We start from the raw sequence: 18,715 nt of genomic DNA on the forward strand, positions 1-18,715 counted from the left end.
CTGGCAGGTACATAACCTGAAGGCTGCAGTCACATGATGCTTCCGTCCCTTCGATAGCTCAGTTGGTAGAGCGGAGGACTGTAGTGGTGAAGCTGATATCCTTAGGTCGCTGGTTCAAATCCGGCTCGAAGGATTTTTTTTCGTATTTGCTCTTCATATTTCTTTTCACATTCTGAAATTAAAATACGCCATGTTTTGAAGCAACGACGCTAGAGCTTGACAATTGTTTTTGTCTCCCCCATTTTTCTCAGATGGCACCAAGAAGTGAATTTAGCCAGAGCAGAAATGGACGGAGGTGCAGCCGCTGATCCCAGTGACTGTCAGAGAGAGAAAAGGAGGAGTCTGTGCAGAGGAAGCTGTAAATCAGTGATACAAAGAGAGCGGCTCTTTCCTTGCACAGATGGGGTCAACACTGACATTTCTGTGGGTGCAGCGCCCCCAGCAGGGGGACAGGTAGAACAATCAGTAGGAGGTCAGGTACCAGGGTTATCAGTTCCTCGTTAGTATAGTGGTCAGTATCCCCGCCTGTCACGCGGGAGACCGGGGTTCAATTCCCCGACGGGGAGACTATGTTTATGACTTAACCATGTTTACACTTTAGAAATACATTTTGTTATTTGTTTCGTTTACAATCTCGACATTTTAGAAGTATTGCGATTTAATGTATATGAAGTGCACTGTATAATATGATCAGTGGCAGCATATAGAATTGTAATAAATACCAACACCGAGGCGCCTCTAGCAGAGCTGGCAGGCTTGGAAATCCAACAGAGAAAGCTTTCAACATGAAGGAATCAAGTTTTCGGAACACATTTGTACATTTTTATTTTAAGTTATGGACCACTTAGTCGACAGCGAATGTTTAATATTTACAGAAAAACAAAGTACTATGTGGTGAACAATTGGTACTGGCTGTTTTGCTTGATTATCAATTCCACGTAATCGCGTCATGGTTAATTTCAAATGTATTATAAGCTTCATCACTATTACTTTTTCTAGTTGCGCCTCTGATTTTCAACTAAAACTATATATCATCTATACAAACAATTAGAACCAAACTGTATCTTTTTTAATAACGAACGTACTTTTCTGAAATTGGAGTGAATGCAAGTTGTAGTAACGAAGAAACGTAGGCTTCCGGGTAGTGTATTGGTTATTCATGTTTTTAGGGTCGAGCCTGCGTTGCATGCGCTCGCGCATGCGTATCGCAGCGAGACGCTTTAGTGTTTAGAAAAGGGCTCGGAGCCCTGTCAACGTCACGTCAGTGTTTTTTATTGGTACGTGGGCTTGCCTAATAAAATCCGCTTGCTTTCATTAGTCGAAGGCACGCATAGGTCATGCCTTTTCCGGTGGCTCGCCCTCCTCCAGCGCAGCGACCAAGTACAGAAAACATGCGAGGCTCGCTGTTTTCCATCGGGCTCATGGACTTCTTTTTCTCTCATTCACGAGCGCGATCTCGCTTGGCAGAAGTCGAGCACTTTACATAATTAACTTCACTTTTTCGGGTTATGTACATAAATGCACTTTTGCCCGATAGGTGAAAAGTCGGGTTAGGAGTTTACAACGCGATCAGCTGTAACATGAGCAAACGCGAGACCCGTTGCATTGCAAATGCTTGTTTTAATAGTTTGTGTCTCCGTCAAGTATTCTCCATCTATTTAATGTAAATCTATTTAATGTGCAGTATCTCTTTCTTCGTGGTCTCCATGAATGCAGTGTGTCTTCCATGTCTGGTGTTTTATTCTGGCTTTTTGTATATCTTGGTCAGTCGGCGAAAGCGTAGGTTTAAGCCTGTGTGGTGATGTCTGGTCCACACTGCTGTAAAGAGAGCAGCGACCCCCGGCGAGGCTTCTTTCAGACTAAGGGGGGAGGTGATGAGAGACCTGGACACCTGTAAAGATACCTGTGAGCTCTCCAAAACAACAGAGCCCCTCCATGGGCTCTTGGCTAGGACGTTAGACTGAAGCTCTAAAGATCCCAGGTTTCCACAGTGACTTTTTGTTTGATATCCATTACCTTCAGTGCTGAGTAGTCAAACTTTAAACCCTCTCAAACTTGGTAAAATAAAACATTACTTTAACAACATCAATCTATTTCCCTCCACATTCCAGCTTCTTTCTTTCTTCACCCCTCATTTCTTTCTGAGCCCCCTTCAGTCCGTCTTTATTTTCTTTATTGGAACAAGTTTCTCAAAGCCCTACTCAGTGTGAGTCTCAGAACTGAGAGAATACTATCACAGGCTGTAAGTTCACTGCTAAGAGGAAAGTTTTACTCCTTGTATGAAGGTCCGAAAGAGTGGAGTGCAACTTTCCACAAACTACTATTTAAATACAATCTCCCGGACCTTCCGTAACCTGAGTCTAGACAGAAATATTTAGAATTCTTCTCTGAAAAAGTGGCAACCCTCCTGCAGGGCTTGAAAGCAGACAATACTCATCATTAGAATCCACAGCCAGCAACACTAGAAAACTGCCACTCATGACCAAGTTAGCAGCAAGTTGGGCCACGGGGATGCTCTCTATGCTTGAAACATCAGATAACTCACTAGAAAACTACCTGGAATTTGGCACCCAGACTCATCCTCAACCTCCCGCTCTGAATTCACATCTCACCATACCTCAGAGAGCTCCACTGTCTCCCGAAACAGAAATGAACTAATTTCAAACACCTTACATACACATTCAAGGCACAACACAACGTAGGCCCCACCTACTTGACCAGTTGCTTCTCTTTCCACAACCACCAAGAGACTTCCATCTACTCAGGGCTCCTACTCACACACATCCCATACATACAGAGAACCAGATCAGGAGGATGGGTGTTCTGTTGCATCACTCCTAAAGCATGGAATGGACTCCCATTTCACACAAGAGCATTTTATTCTCTTCTTCAATTCTGCAAGAAGTTGAAGACCTGCGTTTTTAATAAACCAACCTACCTTAGACAGGGCTACACACACACACGCCTGCTCAGCGCCAGGAAACCCTTGCAGGTGATTGCGTGCCTTACAAATACCCATTACGTTACAGATGCACCCCCAGGGCTCCACCAGATGTTTCACAGCAATGGGTGTGACAGAGCATAACATGGCTGTGCCTTTATGCTTTCTTTGGTAGAAGAGAAGGACAGCATTTACCTTCATATATTGTGTGAAAAACTATACCCATGTAAATGTGATGCATTAAAAGACCACAACATTATGGTGCCTTTGTGAGTGATATTACACTTGTTAGATATAAACTGCTTTTATGAAATGTTAACCAGATGCATTTATACCTTGGTATCTTAACAAATGATATATTTTATAGTCACTCATCATTTACTGTGTTTAAGACAATTGCATTTGTAAAAACATAACTAAAATGTGCTTCCATTCCATTGTTCAAGCTGGAGTTAAGGTCTGCCAATTCCTATGTTTAATTTCAACATGAAACTTGCTTTGTTTGTGCGCTATTTTTCTTTCGTCTGCAGGTGATAGGTAAGGAAGAGAGAGTTGGGTTGCCAAGGACGAAACTTGGTAACAAGGAGCTACAAGAACGGCTCCCTTACTATATTCCTGGGCATGGATGTAATCCAAGGTGGAGCAGATGTGTTCAGAAGAGGATAAAAGTGAATTGGACATAATTCACAATGGTGTCTTGTTAGTAATTGTTTCTTTGGGTGTGATGTCAGCTACTGGAAGGCTCTGGGGTGATTAAAGTGTTGTTCAGTTAGGCAGAGATTCAGAATCTTTTTGCCCCCTTGACTAGAGTGGACTCTAAGGGAAAGATAACTCTCCTTGACTAAGTGGCAGTCGCGACTCACAGGGGTTACCAGAGGTGGGGTGGAGAGCGGGGTGTGGGGAGGCAAGGAGAATATTAACAATATTAAAAAGTTAAAAAACTAAAAACTTACCTGCTCCGTCGCACCGCTGCTCCTCCGTCAGCAGCAGGCTCCCAGCCTGCCCTGCGGCCAATCCTGACGCTGCTCAGAGAAGCGTTAGGATTGGCTGGGAGTGCCCAGCCACGGTGCTCCCAGACAGACTGGGAGCCTGTGCCTGCTCTCTCCAGCCCGGCAGCAGTGTGCCCCAGATGGCCGGCCAAACACACATGTGCACTGAGGGGAGTGCACAGTGCACTCCCCTCACTGCTCGTCACCCCCAATGCCCCACCCCTTTATAATTCTCAGTATAATGTACATGCGACATCAGCTCCCGCGAGTTTCTGTAGTGTAGTGGTTATCACGTTCGCTGCCCCCGTGAAAGGTCGCGGGTTTGAAACTGGGCGGAAACACTTTTAACACTTCCATCTACCTTGTTCTGCATTATTATTAATATCTATGACCACCTAACTTGTTCTGCATTATTAATATATATGACGAGCGATACTTCTGTGCTACAATTTTAATTGATATCATCCATATAGTAACATATTTCAAATAAACAAGATAAGCAACGCATAGATGATGTAAACTGTGCAAAAGATATTAGCTCGCTTGTAATTAGTACGGGACTGAAAATTTTAAAATAATACAAAACTAAAGAAATGAATGTTAAATTATTAAAACTACAGCAGGTTCTACCGAGATTCAAACTCAGATCGCTGGACTCAAAGTCCAGAGTGCTAACCATTACACCATGGAACCTTCCATTGACAAGCATGAGGTGCGTTAGTAGTGAAATGACAGTATCCTGTAGTGTGCACGTCTCCTTGTAAAAGTCCTGATGTTTTTCAGATGTCAGGTTATTAATGGCAAGGAACACAAGCATTGGCAAAGCCAATAGGTATCGCCTATGTGATAGCTACTGGTTTTGCCAGTGATTTAGCCATGCTGCAACATGGCTGAAAGTAAAGGAAAAAAGCTGTATATGACACAGCCAGCATTGATCACTTCATAGTGCTTTTTTTTACATTCATCCATGCTGCACTGAAGCCAGAGCTGCTGTACAATGTGGCTAAAAAAACATTCACAAAACCAATAGATCCCACATAGGCAAGATCTATTAGCTTTACCAAGGCTTGTTTGTCATCTGGAGCCATTGTGGTACTGCCATGAAAGAGCTGCCAACAATAGCCAGGCCCTGTTCATACTGCAATTCGGGTCATCATTCACACTGCTGTCAAGAAACCAGTAATGTTTTATAAAAACACAGCTGAGTGATTTGAGCTAAAAAAAAAGTGTTTGCTCCTTAAGTGCATTTTTCAGTCCGGGGGGGGGGGGGGATTACATACATTGCAGTGTTGAACCAACGCTTCTGCATTTCTGGGATGCATATGTTACACTTGTACTGATCCTGTTTTGTGATGACATTTGTGGCATATCAACGTGCTAAATAAAAAGACATTTGCGCTGACTAACCAGGGCAAATACGTTCAAATGACGATGCCCAATTGCTGTAGCATCAGTGCAGGGTATGTAATGTAGCGCCTGGGGTCTAGCTTCTATGCCCCAACCATAATCTCCCTTCTGGTGATGCGTGTCACGAGCTACACTTTATGTGGAAGCGCGAGGGATGCCTGAAGAAGTCAAAGACACGCAGGCAGCCGTGGGACTGACACTGTGCTCGAGAGCGCCTAGCAGCAGAGTTTCTAGGTGCTTCCAGGGGTGAGATGATGGCTGTCAGGCCTTTGCTGGGAGCCAGGGGGGGACGAGGAGTTTTCACAACAGATGCTTGTCTCAAAAAGGTGGGGTGGGCTAGGGCAGAGTCAGTCATGGGCAGCCTCCAAGATGGCTCACTAGTAAAGTGCCCCCTGCTGGTACCTGAGCATGACTTACAGGTCACATTCTTAAATCCGAGCCGAGTGGGCTCAACGCTTTTCCCTCACAAGGTATATAAAGTGGCTGCTATGAATACTGGTTATTTACGGTGCTATGAAGGTGACATATGGAAATAGCAAACACTTTAGAAATCAGGTCACTTTACTTTCCTTTTGTTGCACAAGAGCACAGAACCGGATGAGCAGCTCCTCACGTGCACTGTGGCTGGCCAGGGATGGACACTTTACAGAACCAGTGCTGAGCCTCTTAAGCAGAGCTGGATCTGTTCAAGTCTGTGCAAACCCTGGGCCTGCTCACAGCCTGGCAAGCTGCAGACAATGTTGGGTGCAGCCTTAAATGTGAAATCGTTCCAAGTTGCCACTGTTTGTAGTGAGTTTAACAGACACTGTCTCTGGCTTCCTTCCTGCACGAGGCCAGGTAGCAAGCAGTATCACTCCCCCCATCCTGTGTGTTAGAGAATGGTTTCCATTGCAGTGGGAGGCGGGGCCGTCCATGCCAGGTTTTCAAGGTGACCTCGGACGAGCTTAATATGTAACTGTTGTTCATTTCTGGCAATCATATATATATCTTGTGGATATCCTGCAAATCCGGCATGGATCCGACTCTACTGGACTTATGTTGGGCACCCTTGCACTAGAGCAAGGTTTTTTATGTAAAACTGGTAAGTGTTAATATTGTCATTGTTCACGCCTTCACCAATCACAGGGGGGGGCAACATGCCTGCATCCTCACCGCACACTCCCTATCATTCTTACACTGAGCGCCAAGCTTTCCAAAGTTTAAGAATCTACACAACTTTCAGCATTCCTGCTGAGTTCATTGGCCGACATACTTGTTGTGATGGTTTTGCCATTTTATTTCCTGAGCTGTACTTTTCTCAAGAAAGTTAGTTCCCATTATTTTTAATAAACCATTGAGAATGCTGAGAAATCACTTTGTGCGTCTGCGACAAGACACATTTATTTTTTTGAATTCTAAGTAAAGGTAATCAAGATGGAAAGACAATGGCTGTATGACTGACTTCAACAGAAAGCCCTCCCCCATGCTTGCTGCTGAAATATTGAGATATTAGAAAAGCACTGAAAATGTGCATTGCTAAAGCGGCATGTGTTTTCCAGAGTACGCAAATGAAGAGGAAAAGCACGCCTTGCCAATTAAAATGCAGAGTCACCCTTTGTAGTTATTGTGCGATGAGTTTCCAAAAAGTACTCCGGTGGTAGATGAAATGATGCTGATTGTAGGTTTGTGATGCTGGAGAATGAGATAGGCATCTGAAAATAACCAGCATGCATCCTGAAGACACAGCTTGATATGTGACCTCGGTCTTTAAATGCCCAGCACACATACACATGATCACCATGGGCCCCACTGCTGGCAGGTACATAACCTGAAGGCTGCAGTCACATGATGCTTCCGTCCCTTCGATAGCTCAGTTGGTAGAGCGGAGGACTGTAGTGGTGAAGCTGATATCCTTAGGTCGCTGGTTCAAATCCGGCTCGAAGGATTTTTTTTCGTATTTGCTCTTCATATTTCTTTTCACATTCTGAAATTAAAATACGCCATGTTTTGAAGCAACGACGCTAGAGCTTGACAATTGTTTTTGTCTCCCCCATTTTTCTCAGATGGCACCAAGAAGTGAATTTAGCCAGAGCAGAAATGGACGGAGGTGCAGCCGCTGATCCCAGTGACTGTCAGAGAGAGAAAAGGAGGAGTCTGTGCAGAGGAAGCTGTAAATCAGTGATACAAAGAGAGCGGCTCTTTCCTTGCACAGATGGGGTCAACACTGACATTTCTGTGGGTGCAGCGCCCCCAGCAGGGGGACAGGTAGAACAATCAGTAGGAGGTCAGGTACCAGGGTTATCAGTTCCTCGTTAGTATAGTGGTCAGTATCCCCGCCTGTCACGCGGGAGACCGGGGTTCAATTCCCCGACGGGGAGACTATGTTTATGACTTAACCATGTTTACACTTTAGAAATACATTTTGTTATTTGTTTCGTTTACAATCTCGACATTTTAGAAGTATTGCGATTTAATGTATATGAAGTGCACTGTATAATATGATCAGTGGCAGCATATAGAATTGTAATAAATACCAACACCGAGGCGCCTCTAGCAGAGCTGGCAGGCTTGGAAATCCAACAGAGAAAGCTTTCAACATGAAGGAATCAAGTTTTCGGAACACATTTGTACATTTTGATTTTAAGTTATGGACCACTTAGTCGACAGCGAATGTTTAATATTTACAGAAAAACAAAGTACTATGTGGTGAACAATTGGTACTGGCTGTTTTGCTTGATTATCAATTCCACGTAATCGCGTCATGGTTAATTTCAAATGTATTATAAGCTTCATCACTATTACTTTTTCTAGTTGCGCCTCTGATTTTCAACTAAAACTATATATCATCTATACAAACAATTAGAACCAAACTGTATCTTTTTTAATAACGAACGTACTTTTCTGAAATTGGAGTGAATGCAAGTTGTAGTAACGAAGAAACGTAGGCTTCCGGGTAGTGTATTGGTTATTCATGTTTTTAGGGTCGAGCCTGCGTTGCATGCGCTCGCGCATGCGTATCGCAGCGAGACGCTTTAGTGTTTAGAAAAGGGCTCGGAGCCCTGTCAACGTCACGTCAGTGTTTTTTATTGGTACGTGGGCTTGCCTAATAAAATCCGCTTGCTTTCATTAGTCGAAGGCACGCATAGGTCATGCCTTTTCCGGTGGCTCGCCCTCCTCCAGCGCAGCGACCAAGTACAGAAAACATGCGAGGCTCGCTGTTTTCCATCGGGCTCATGGACTTCTTTTTCTCTCATTCACGAGCGCGATCTCGCTTGGCAGAAGTCGAGCACTTTACATAATTAACTTCACTTTTTCGGGTTATGTACATAAATGCACTTTTGCCCGATAGGTGAAAAGTCGGGTTAGGAGTTTACAACGCGATCAGCTGTAACATGAGCAAACGCGAGACCCGTTGCATTGCAAATGCTTGTTTTAATAGTTTGTGTCTCCGTCAAGTATTCTCCATCTATTTAATGTAAATCTATTTAATGTGCAGTATCTCTTTCTTCGTGGTCTCCATGAATGCAGTGTGTCTTCCATGTCTGGTGTTTTATTCTGGCTTTTTGTATATCTTGGTCAGTCGGCGAAAGCGTAGGTTTAAGCCTGTGTGGTGATGTCTGGTCCACACTGCTGTAAAGAGAGCAGCGACCCCCGGCGAGGCTTCTTTCAGACTAAGGGGGGAGGTGATGAGAGACCTGGACACCTGTAAAGATACCTGTGAGCTCTCCAAAACAACAGAGCCCCTCCATGGGCTCTTGGCTAGGACGTTAGACTGAAGCTCTAAAGATCCCAGGTTTCCACAGTGACTTTTTGTTTGATATCCATTACCTTCAGTGCTGAGTAGTCAAACTTTAAACCCTCTCAAACTTGGTAAAATAAAACATTACTTTAACAACATCAATCTATTTCCCTCCACATTCCAGCTTCTTTCTTTCTTCACCCCTCATTTCTTTCTGAGCCCCCTTCAGTCCGTCTTTATTTTCTTTATTGGAACAAGTTTCTCAAAGCCCTACTCAGTGTGAGTCTCAGAACTGAGAGAATACTATCACAGGCTGTAAGTTCACTGCTAAGAGGAAAGTTTTACTCCTTGTATGAAGGTCCGAAAGAGTGGAGTGCAACTTTCCACAAACTACTATTTAAATACAATCTCCCGGACCTTCCGTAACCTGAGTCTAGACAGAAATATTTAGAATTCTTCTCTGAAAAAGTGGCAACCCTCCTGCAGGGCTTGAAAGCAGACAATACTCATCATTAGAATCCACAGCCAGCAACACTAGAAAACTGCCACTCATGACCAAGTTAGCAGCAAGTTGGGCCACGGGGATGCTCTCTATGCTTGAAACATCAGATAACTCACTAGAAAACTACCTGGAATTTGGCACCCAGACTCATCCTCAACCTCCCGCTCTGAATTCACATCTCACCATACCTCAGAGAGCTCCACTGTCTCCCGAAACAGAAATGAACTAATTTCAAACACCTTACATACACATTCAAGGCACAACACAACGTAGGCCCCACCTACTTGACCAGTTGCTTCTCTTTCCACAACCACCAAGAGACTTCCATCTACTCAGGGCTCCTACTCACACACATCCCATACATACAGAGAACCAGATCAGGAGGATGGGTGTTCTGTTGCATCACTCCTAAAGCATGGAATGGACTCCCATTTCACACAAGAGCATTTTATTCTCTTCTTCAATTCTGCAAGAAGTTGAAGACCTGCGTTTTTAATAAACCAACCTACCTTAGACAGGGCTACACACACACACGCCTGCTCAGCGCCAGGAAACCCTTGCAGGTGATTGCGTGCCTTACAAATACCCATTACGTTACAGATGCACCCCCAGGGCTCCACCAGATGTTTCACAGCAATGGGTGTGACAGAGCATAACATGGCTGTGCCTTTATGCTTTCTTTGGTAGAAGAGAAGGACAGCATTTACCTTCATATATTGTGTGAAAAACTATACCCATGTAAATGTGATGCATTAAAAGACCACAACATTATGGTGCCTTTGTGAGTGATATTACACTTGTTAGATATAAACTGCTTTTATGAAATGTTAACCAGATGCATTTATACCTTGGTATCTTAACAAATGATATATTTTATAGTCACTCATCATTTACTGTGTTTAAGACAATTGCATTTGTAAAAACATAACTAAAATGTGCTTCCATTCCATTGTTCAAGCTGGAGTTAAGGTCTGCCAATTCCTATGTTTAATTTCAACATGAAACTTGCTTTGTTTGTGCGCTATTTTTCTTTCGTCTGCAGGTGATAGGTAAGGAAGAGAGAGTTGGGTTGCCAAGGACGAAACTTGGTAACAAGGAGCTACAAGAACGGCTCCCTTACTATATTCCTGGGCATGGATGTAATCCAAGGTGGAGCAGATGTGTTCAGAAGAGGATAAAAGTGAATTGGACATAATTCACAATGGTGTCTTGTTAGTAATTGTTTCTTTGGGTGTGATGTCAGCTACTGGAAGGCTCTGGGGTGATTAAAGTGTTGTTCAGTTAGGCAGAGATTCAGAATCTTTTTGCCCCCTTGACTAGAGTGGACTCTAAGGGAAAGATAACTCTCCTTGACTAAGTGGCAGTCGCGACTCACAGGGGTTACCAGAGGTGGGGTGGAGAGCGGGGTGTGGGGAGGCAAGGAGAATATTAACAATATTAAAAAGTTAAAAAACTAAAAACTTACCTGCTCCGTCGCACCGCTGCTCCTCCGTCAGCAGCAGGCTCCCAGCCTGCCCTGCGGCCAATCCTGACGCTGCTCAGAGAAGCGTTAGGATTGGCTGGGAGTGCCCAGCCACGGTGCTCCCAGACAGACTGGGAGCCTGTGCCTGCTCTCTCCAGCCCGGCAGCAGTGTGCCCCAGATGGCCGGCCAAACACACATGTGCACTGAGGGGAGTGCACAGTGCACTCCCCTCACTGCTCGTCACCCCCAATGCCCCACCCCTTTATAATTCTCAGTATAATGTACATGCGACATCAGCTCCCGCGAGTTTCTGTAGTGTAGTGGTTATCACGTTCGCTGCCCCCGTGAAAGGTCGCGGGTTTGAAACTGGGCGGAAACACTTTTAACACTTCCATCTACCTTGTTCTGCATTATTATTAATATCTATGACCACCTAACTTGTTCTGCATTATTAATATATATGACGAGCGATACTTCTGTGCTACAATTTTAATTGATATCATCCATATAGTAACATATTTCAAATAAACAAGATAAGCAACGCATAGATGATGTAAACTGTGCAAAAGATATTAGCTCGCTTGTAATTAGTACGGGACTGAAAATTTTAAAATAATACAAAACTAAAGAAATGAATGTTAAATTATTAAAACTACAGCAGGTTCTACCGAGATTCAAACTCAGATCGCTGGACTCAAAGTCCAGAGTGCTAACCATTACACCATGGAACCTTCCATTGACAAGCATGAGGTGCGTTAGTAGTGAAATGACAGTATCCTGTAGTGTGCACGTCTCCTTGTAAAAGTCCTGATGTTTTTCAGATGTCAGGTTATTAATGGCAAGGAACACAAGCATTGGCAAAGCCAATAGGTATCGCCTATGTGATAGCTACTGGTTTTGCCAGTGATTTAGCCATGCTGCAACATGGCTGAAAGTAAAGGAAAAAAGCTGTATATGACACAGCCAGCATTGATCACTTCATAGTGCTTTTTTTTACATTCATCCATGCTGCACTGAAGCCAGAGCTGCTGTACAATGTGGCTAAAAAAACATTCACAAAACCAATAGATCCCACATAGGCAAGATCTATTAGCTTTACCAAGGCTTGTTTGTCATCTGGAGCCATTGTGGTACTGCCATGAAAGAGCTGCCAACAATAGCCAGGCCCTGTTCATACTGCAATTCGGGTCATCATTCACACTGCTGTCAAGAAACCAGTAATGTTTTATAAAAACACAGCTGAGTGATTTGAGCTAAAAAAAAAGTGTTTGCTCCTTAAGTGCATTTTTCAGTCCGGGGGGGGGGGATTACATACATTGCAGTGTTGAACCAACGCTTCTGCATTTCTGGGATGCATATGTTACACTTGTACTGATCCTGTTTTGTGATGACATTTGTGGCATATCAACGTGCTAAATAAAAAGACATTTGCGCTGACTAACCAGGGCAAATACGTTCAAATGACGATGCCCAATTGCTGTAGCATCAGTGCAGGGTATGTAATGTAGCGCCTGGGGTCTAGCTTCTATGCCCCAACCATAATCTCCCTTCTGGTGATGCGTGTCACGAGCTACACTTTATGTGGAAGCGCGAGGGATGCCTGAAGAAGTCAAAGACACGCAGGCAGCCGTGGGACTGACACTGTGCTCGAGAGCGCCTAGCAGCAGAGTTTCTAGGTGCTTCCAGGGGTGAGATGATGGCTGTCAGGCCTTTGCTGGGAGCCAGGGGGGGACGAGGAGTTTTCACAACAGATGCTTGTCTCAAAAAGGTCGGGTGGGCTAGGGCAGAGTCAGTCATGGGCAGCCTCCAAGATGGCTCACTAGTAAAGTGCCCCCTGCTGGTACCTGAGCATGACTTACAGGTCACATTCTTAAATCCGAGCCGAGTGGGCTCAACGCTTTTCCCTCACAAGGTATATAAAGTGGCTGCTATGAATACTGGTTATTTACGGTGCTATGAAGGTGACATATGGAAATAGCAAACACTTTAGAAATCAGGTCACTTTACTTTCCTTTTGTTGCACAAGAGCACAGAACCGGATGAGCAGCTCCTCACGTGCACTGTGGCTGGCCAGGGATGGACACTTTACAGAACCAGTGCTGAGCCTCTTAAGCAGAGCTGGATCTGTTCAAGTCTGTGCAAACCCTGGGCCTGCTCACAGCCTGGCAAGCTGCAGACAATGTTGGGTGCAGCCTTAAATGTGAAATCGTTCCAAGTTGCCACTGTTTGTAGTGAGTTTAACAGACACTGTCTCTGGCTTCCTTCCTGCACGAGGCCAGGTAGGAAGCAGTATCACTCCCCCCATCCTGTGTGTTAGAGAATGGTTTCCATTGCAGTGGGAGGCGGGGCCGTCCATGCCAGGTTTTCAAGGTGACCTCGGACGAGCTTAATATGTAACTGTTGTTCATTTCTGGCAATCATATATATATCTTGTGGATATCCTGCAAATCCGGCATGGATCCGACTCTACTGGACTTATGTTGGGCACCCTTGCACTAGAGCAAGGTTTTTTATGTAAAACTGGTAAGTGTTAATATTGTCATTGTTCACGCCTTCACCAATCACAGGGGGGGGCAACATGCCTGCATCCTCACCGCACACTCCCTATCATTCTTACACTGAGCGCCAAGCTTTCCAAAGTTTAAGAATCTACACAACTTTCAGCATTCCTGCTGAGTTCATTGGCCGACATACTTGTTGTGATGGTTTTGCCATTTTATTTCCTGAGCTGTACTTTTCTCAAGAAAGTTAGTTCCCATTATTTTTAATAAACCATTGAGAATGCTGAGAAATCACTTTGTGCGTCTGCGACAAGACACATTTATTTTTTTGAATTCTAAGTAAAGGTAATCAAGATGGAAAGACAATGGCTGTATGACTGACTTCAACAGAAAGCCCTCCCCCATGCTTGCTGCTGAAATATTGAGATATTAGAAAAGCACTGAAAATGTGCATTGCTAAAGCGGCATGTGTTTTCCAGAGTACGCAAATGAAGAGGAAAAGCACGCCTTGCCAATTAAAATGCAGAGTCACCCTTTGTAGTTATTGTGCGATGAGTTTCCAAAAAGTACTCCGGTGGTAGATGAAATGATGCTGATTGTAGGTTTGTGATGCTGGAGAATGAGATAGGCATCTGAAAATAAACAGCATGCATCCTGAAGACACAGCTTGATATGTGACCTCGGTCTTTAAATGCCCAGCACACATACACATGGTCACCATGGGCCCCACTGCTGGCAGGTACATAACCTGAAGGCTGCAGTCACATGCTGCTTCCGTCCCTTCGATAGCTCAGTTGGTAGAGCGGAGGACTGTAGTGGTGAAGCTGATATCCTTAGGTCGCTGGTTCAAATCCGGCTCGAAGGATTTTTTTTCGTATTTGCTCTTCATATTTCTTTTCACATTCTGAAATTAAAATACGCCATGTTTTGAAGCAACGACGCTAGAGCTTGACAATTGTTTTTGTCTCCCCCATTTTTCTCAGATGGCACCAAGAAGTGAATTTAGCCAGAGCAGAAATGGATGGAGGTGCAGCCGCTGATCCCAGGGATTGTCAGAGAGAGAAAAGGAGGAGTCTGTGCAGAGGAAGCTGTAAATCAGTGATACAAAGAGAGCGGCTCTTTCCTTGCACAGATGGGGTCAACACTGACATTTCTGTGGGTGCAGCGCCCCCAGCAGGGGGACAGGTAGAACAATCAGTAGGAGGTCAGGTACCAGGGAGTCATCAGTTCCTCGTTAGTATAGTGGTCAGTATCCCCGCCTGTCTCGCGGGAGACCGGGGTTCAATTCCCCGACGGGGAGACTATGTTTATGACTTAACCATGTTTACACTTTAGAAATACATTTTGTTATTTGTTTCGTTTACAATCTCGACATTTGAGAAGTATTGCGATTTAATGTATATGAAGTGCACTGTATAATATGATCAGTGGCAGCATATAGAATTGTAATAAATACCAACACCGAGGCGCCTCTAGCAGAGCTGGCAGGCTTGGAAATCCAACAGAGAAAGCTTTCAACATGAAGGAATCAAGTTTTGGGAACACATTTGTACATTTTGATTTTAAGTTATGGACCACTTAGTCGACAGCGAATGTTTAATATTTACAGAAAAACAAAGTACTATGTGGTGAACAATTGGTACTGGCTGTTTTGCTTGATTATCAATTCCACGTAATCGCGTCATGGTTAATTTCAAATGTATTATAAGCTTCATCACTATTACTTTTTCTAGTTGCGCCTCTGATTTTCAACTAAAACTATATATCATCTATACAAACAATTAGAACCAAACTGTATCTTTTTTAATAACGAACGTACTTTTCTGAAATTGGAGTGAATGCAAGTTGTAGTAACGAAGAAACGTAGGCTTCCGGGTAGTGTATTGGTTATTCATGTTTTTAGGGTCGAGCCTGCGTTGCATGCGCTCGCGCATGCGTATCGCAGCGAGACGCTTTAGTGTTTAGAAAAGGGCTCGGAGCCCTGTCAACGTCACGTCAGTGTTTTTTATTGGTACGTGGGCTTGCCTAATAAAATCCGCTTGCTTTCATTAGTCGAAGGCACGCATAGGTCATGCCTTTTCCGGTGGCTCGCCCTCCTCCAGCGCAGCGACCAAGTACAGAAAACATGCGAGGCTCGCTGTTTTCCATCGGGCTCATGGACTTCTTTTTCTCTCATTCACGAGCGCGATCTCGCTTGGCAGAAGTCGAGCACTTTACATAATTAACTTCACTTTTTCGGGTTATGTACATAAATGCACTTTTGCCCGATAGGTGAAAAGTCGGGTTAGGAGTTTACAACGCGATCAGCTGTAACATGAGCAAACGCGAGACCCGTTGCATTGCAAATGCTTGTTTTAATAGTTTGTGTCTCCGTCAAGTATTCTCCATCTATTTAATGTAAATCTATTTAATGTGCAGTATCTCTTTCTTCGTGGTCTCCATGAATGCAGTGTGTCTTCCATGTCTGGTGTTTTATTCTGGCTTTTTGTATATCTTGGTCAGTCGGCGAAAGCGTAGGTTTAAGCCTGTGTGGTGATGTCTGGTCCACACTGCTGTAAAGAGAGCAGCGACCCCCGGCGAGGCTTCTTTCAGACTAAGGGGGGAGGTGATGAGAGACCTGGACACCTGTAAAGATACCTGTGAGCTCTCCAAAACAACAGAGCCCCTCCATGGGCTCTTGGCTAGGACGTTAGACTGAAGCTCTAAAGATCCCAGGTTTCCACAGTGACTTTTTGTTTGATATCCATTACCTTCAGTGCTGAGTAGTCAAACTTTAAACCCTCTCAAACTTGGTAAAATAAAACATTACTTTAACAACATCAATCTATTTCCCTCCACATTCCAGCTTCTTTCTTTCTTCACCCCTCATTTCTTTCTGAGCCCCCTTCAGTCCGTCTTTATTTTCTTTATTGGAACAAGTTTCTCAAAGCCCTACTCAGTGTGAGTCTCAGAACTGAGAGAATACTATCACAGGCTGTAAGTTCACTGCTAAGAGGAAAGTTTTACTCCTTGTATGAAGGTCCGAAAGAGTGGAGTGCAACTTTCCACAAACTACTATTTAAATACAATCTCCCGGACCTTCCGTAACCTGAGTCTAGACAGAAATATTTAGAATTCTTCTCTGAAAAAGTGGCAACCCTCCTGCAGGGCTTGAAAGCAGACAATACTCATCATTAGAATCCACAGCCAGCAACACTAGAAAACTGCCACTCATGACCAAGTTAGCAGCAAGTTGGGCCACGGGGATGCTCTCTATGCTTGAAACATCAGATAACTCACTAGAAAACTACCTGGAATTTGGCACCCAGACTCATCCTCAACCTCCCGCTCTGAATTCACATCTCACCATACCTCAGAGAGCTCCACTGTCTCCCGAAACAGAAATGAACTAATTTCAAACACCTTACATACACATTCAAGGCACAACACAACGTAGGCCCCACCTACTTGACCAGTTGCTTCTCTTTCCACAACCACCAAGAGACTTCCATCTACTCAGGGCTCCTACTCACACACATCCCATACATACAGAGAACCAGATCAGGAGGATGGGTGTTCTGTTGCATCACTCCTAAAGCATGGAATGGACTCCCATTTCACACAAGAGCATTTTATTCTCTTCTTCAATTCTGCAAGAAGTTGAAGACCTGCGTTTTTAATAAACCAACCTACCTTAGACAGGGCTACACACACACACGCCTGCTCAGCGCCAGGAAACCCTTGCAGGTGATTGCGTGCCTTACAAATACCCATTACGTTACAGATGCACCCCCAGGGCTCCACCAGATGTTTCACAGCAATGGGTGTGACAGAGCATAACATGGCTGTGCCTTTATGCTTTCTTTGGTAGAAGAGAAGGACAGCATTTACCTTCATATATTGTGTGAAAAACTATACCCATGTAAATGTGATGCATTAAAAGACCACAACATTATGGTGCCTTTGTGAGTGATATTACACTTGTTAGATATAAACTGCTTTTATGAAATGTTAACCAGATGCATTTATACCTTGGTATCTTAACAAATGATATATTTTATAGTCACTCATCATTTACTGTGTTTAAGACAATTGCATTTGTAAAAACATAACTAAAATGTGCTTCCATTCCATTGTTCAAGCTGGAGTTAAGGTCTGCCAATTCCTATGTTTAATTTCAACATGAAACTTGCTTTGTTTGTGCGCTATTTTTCTTTCGTCTGCAGGTGATAGGTAAGGAAGAGAGAGTTGGGTTGCCAAGGACGAAACTTGGTAACAAGGAGCTACAAGAACGGCTCCCTTACTATATTCCTGGGCATGGATGTAATCCAAGGTGGAGCAGATGTGTTCAGAAGAGGATAAAAGTGAATTGGACATAATTCACAATGGTGTCTTGTTAGTAATTGTTTCTTTGGGTGTGATGTCAGCTACTGGAAGGCTCTGGGGTGATTAAAGTGTTGTTCAGTTAGGCAGAGATTCAGAATCTTTTTTCCCCCTTGACTAGAGTGGACTCTAAGGGAAAGATAACTCTCCTTGACTAAGTGGCAGTCGCGACTCACAGGGGTTACCAGAGGTGGGGTGGAGAGCGGGGTGTGGGGAGGCAAGGAGAATATTAACAATATTAAAAAGTTAAAAAACTAAAAACTTACCTGCTCCGTCGCACCGCTGCTCCTCCGTCAGCAGCAGGCTCCCAGCCTGCCCTGCGGCCAATCCTGACGCTGCTCAGAGAAGCGTTAGGATTGGCTGGGAGTGCCCAGCCACGGTGCTCCCAGACAGACTGGGAGCCTGTGCCTGCTCTCTCCAGCCCGGCAGCAGTGTGCCCCAGATGGCCGGCCAAACACACATGTGCACTGAGGGGAGTGCACAGTGCACTCCCCTCACTGCTCGTCACCCCCAATGCCCCACCCCTTTATAATTCTCAGTATAATGTACATGCGACATCAGCTCCCGCGAGTTTCTGTAGTGTAGTGGTTATCACGTTCGCTGCCCCCGTGAAAGGTCGCGGGTTTGAAACTGGGCGGAAACACTTTTAACACTTCCATCTACCTTGTTCTGCATTATTATTAATATCTATGACCACCTAACTTGTTCTGCATTATTAATATATATGACGAGCGATACTTCTGTGCTACAATTTTAATTGATATCATCCATATAGTAACATATTTCAAATAAACAAGATAAGCAACGCATAGATGATGTAAACTGTGCAAAA

At 44.2% G+C, this 18,715-nt stretch overlaps 6 non-coding genes across 6 annotated transcripts; all 6 read left to right on the forward strand.

Moving 5' to 3' along the window:
* The first annotated feature begins 47 nt into the window (after nt 1-47).
* On the forward strand, nt 48-133 carry TRNAY-GUA (transfer RNA tyrosine (anticodon GUA)). Its single transcript is given in 2 exon segments — nt 48-84; nt 98-133. It is a non-coding gene; the product is annotated as a tRNA-Tyr (tRNA).
* Nucleotides 134-494: 361 nt separating this feature from the next.
* TRNAD-GUC (transfer RNA aspartic acid (anticodon GUC)) lies at nt 495-566 on the forward strand. The gene has a single exon. It is a non-coding gene; the product is annotated as a tRNA-Asp (tRNA).
* Nucleotides 567-7,175: 6,609 nt separating this feature from the next.
* On the forward strand, nt 7,176-7,261 carry TRNAY-GUA (transfer RNA tyrosine (anticodon GUA)). Its single transcript is given in 2 exon segments — nt 7,176-7,212; nt 7,226-7,261. It is a non-coding gene; the product is annotated as a tRNA-Tyr (tRNA).
* A 361-nt stretch (nt 7,262-7,622) lies between these two features.
* On the forward strand, nt 7,623-7,694 carry TRNAD-GUC (transfer RNA aspartic acid (anticodon GUC)). Its single transcript has one exon. It is a non-coding gene; the product is annotated as a tRNA-Asp (tRNA).
* Nucleotides 7,695-14,300: 6,606 nt separating this feature from the next.
* TRNAY-GUA (transfer RNA tyrosine (anticodon GUA)) lies at nt 14,301-14,386 on the forward strand. The gene is given in 2 exon segments: nt 14,301-14,337; nt 14,351-14,386. It is a non-coding gene; the product is annotated as a tRNA-Tyr (tRNA).
* A 363-nt stretch (nt 14,387-14,749) lies between these two features.
* TRNAD-GUC (transfer RNA aspartic acid (anticodon GUC)) lies at nt 14,750-14,821 on the forward strand. Its single transcript has one exon. It is a non-coding gene; the product is annotated as a tRNA-Asp (tRNA).
* Nucleotides 14,822-18,715: the final 3,894 nt, after the last annotated feature.

Source organism: Pleurodeles waltl, unplaced genomic scaffold (genome assembly GCF_031143425.1).
Source record: "Pleurodeles waltl isolate 20211129_DDA unplaced genomic scaffold, aPleWal1.hap1.20221129 scaffold_67, whole genome shotgun sequence".
Taxonomy (NCBI): domain Eukaryota; kingdom Metazoa; phylum Chordata; class Amphibia; order Caudata; family Salamandridae; genus Pleurodeles; species Pleurodeles waltl.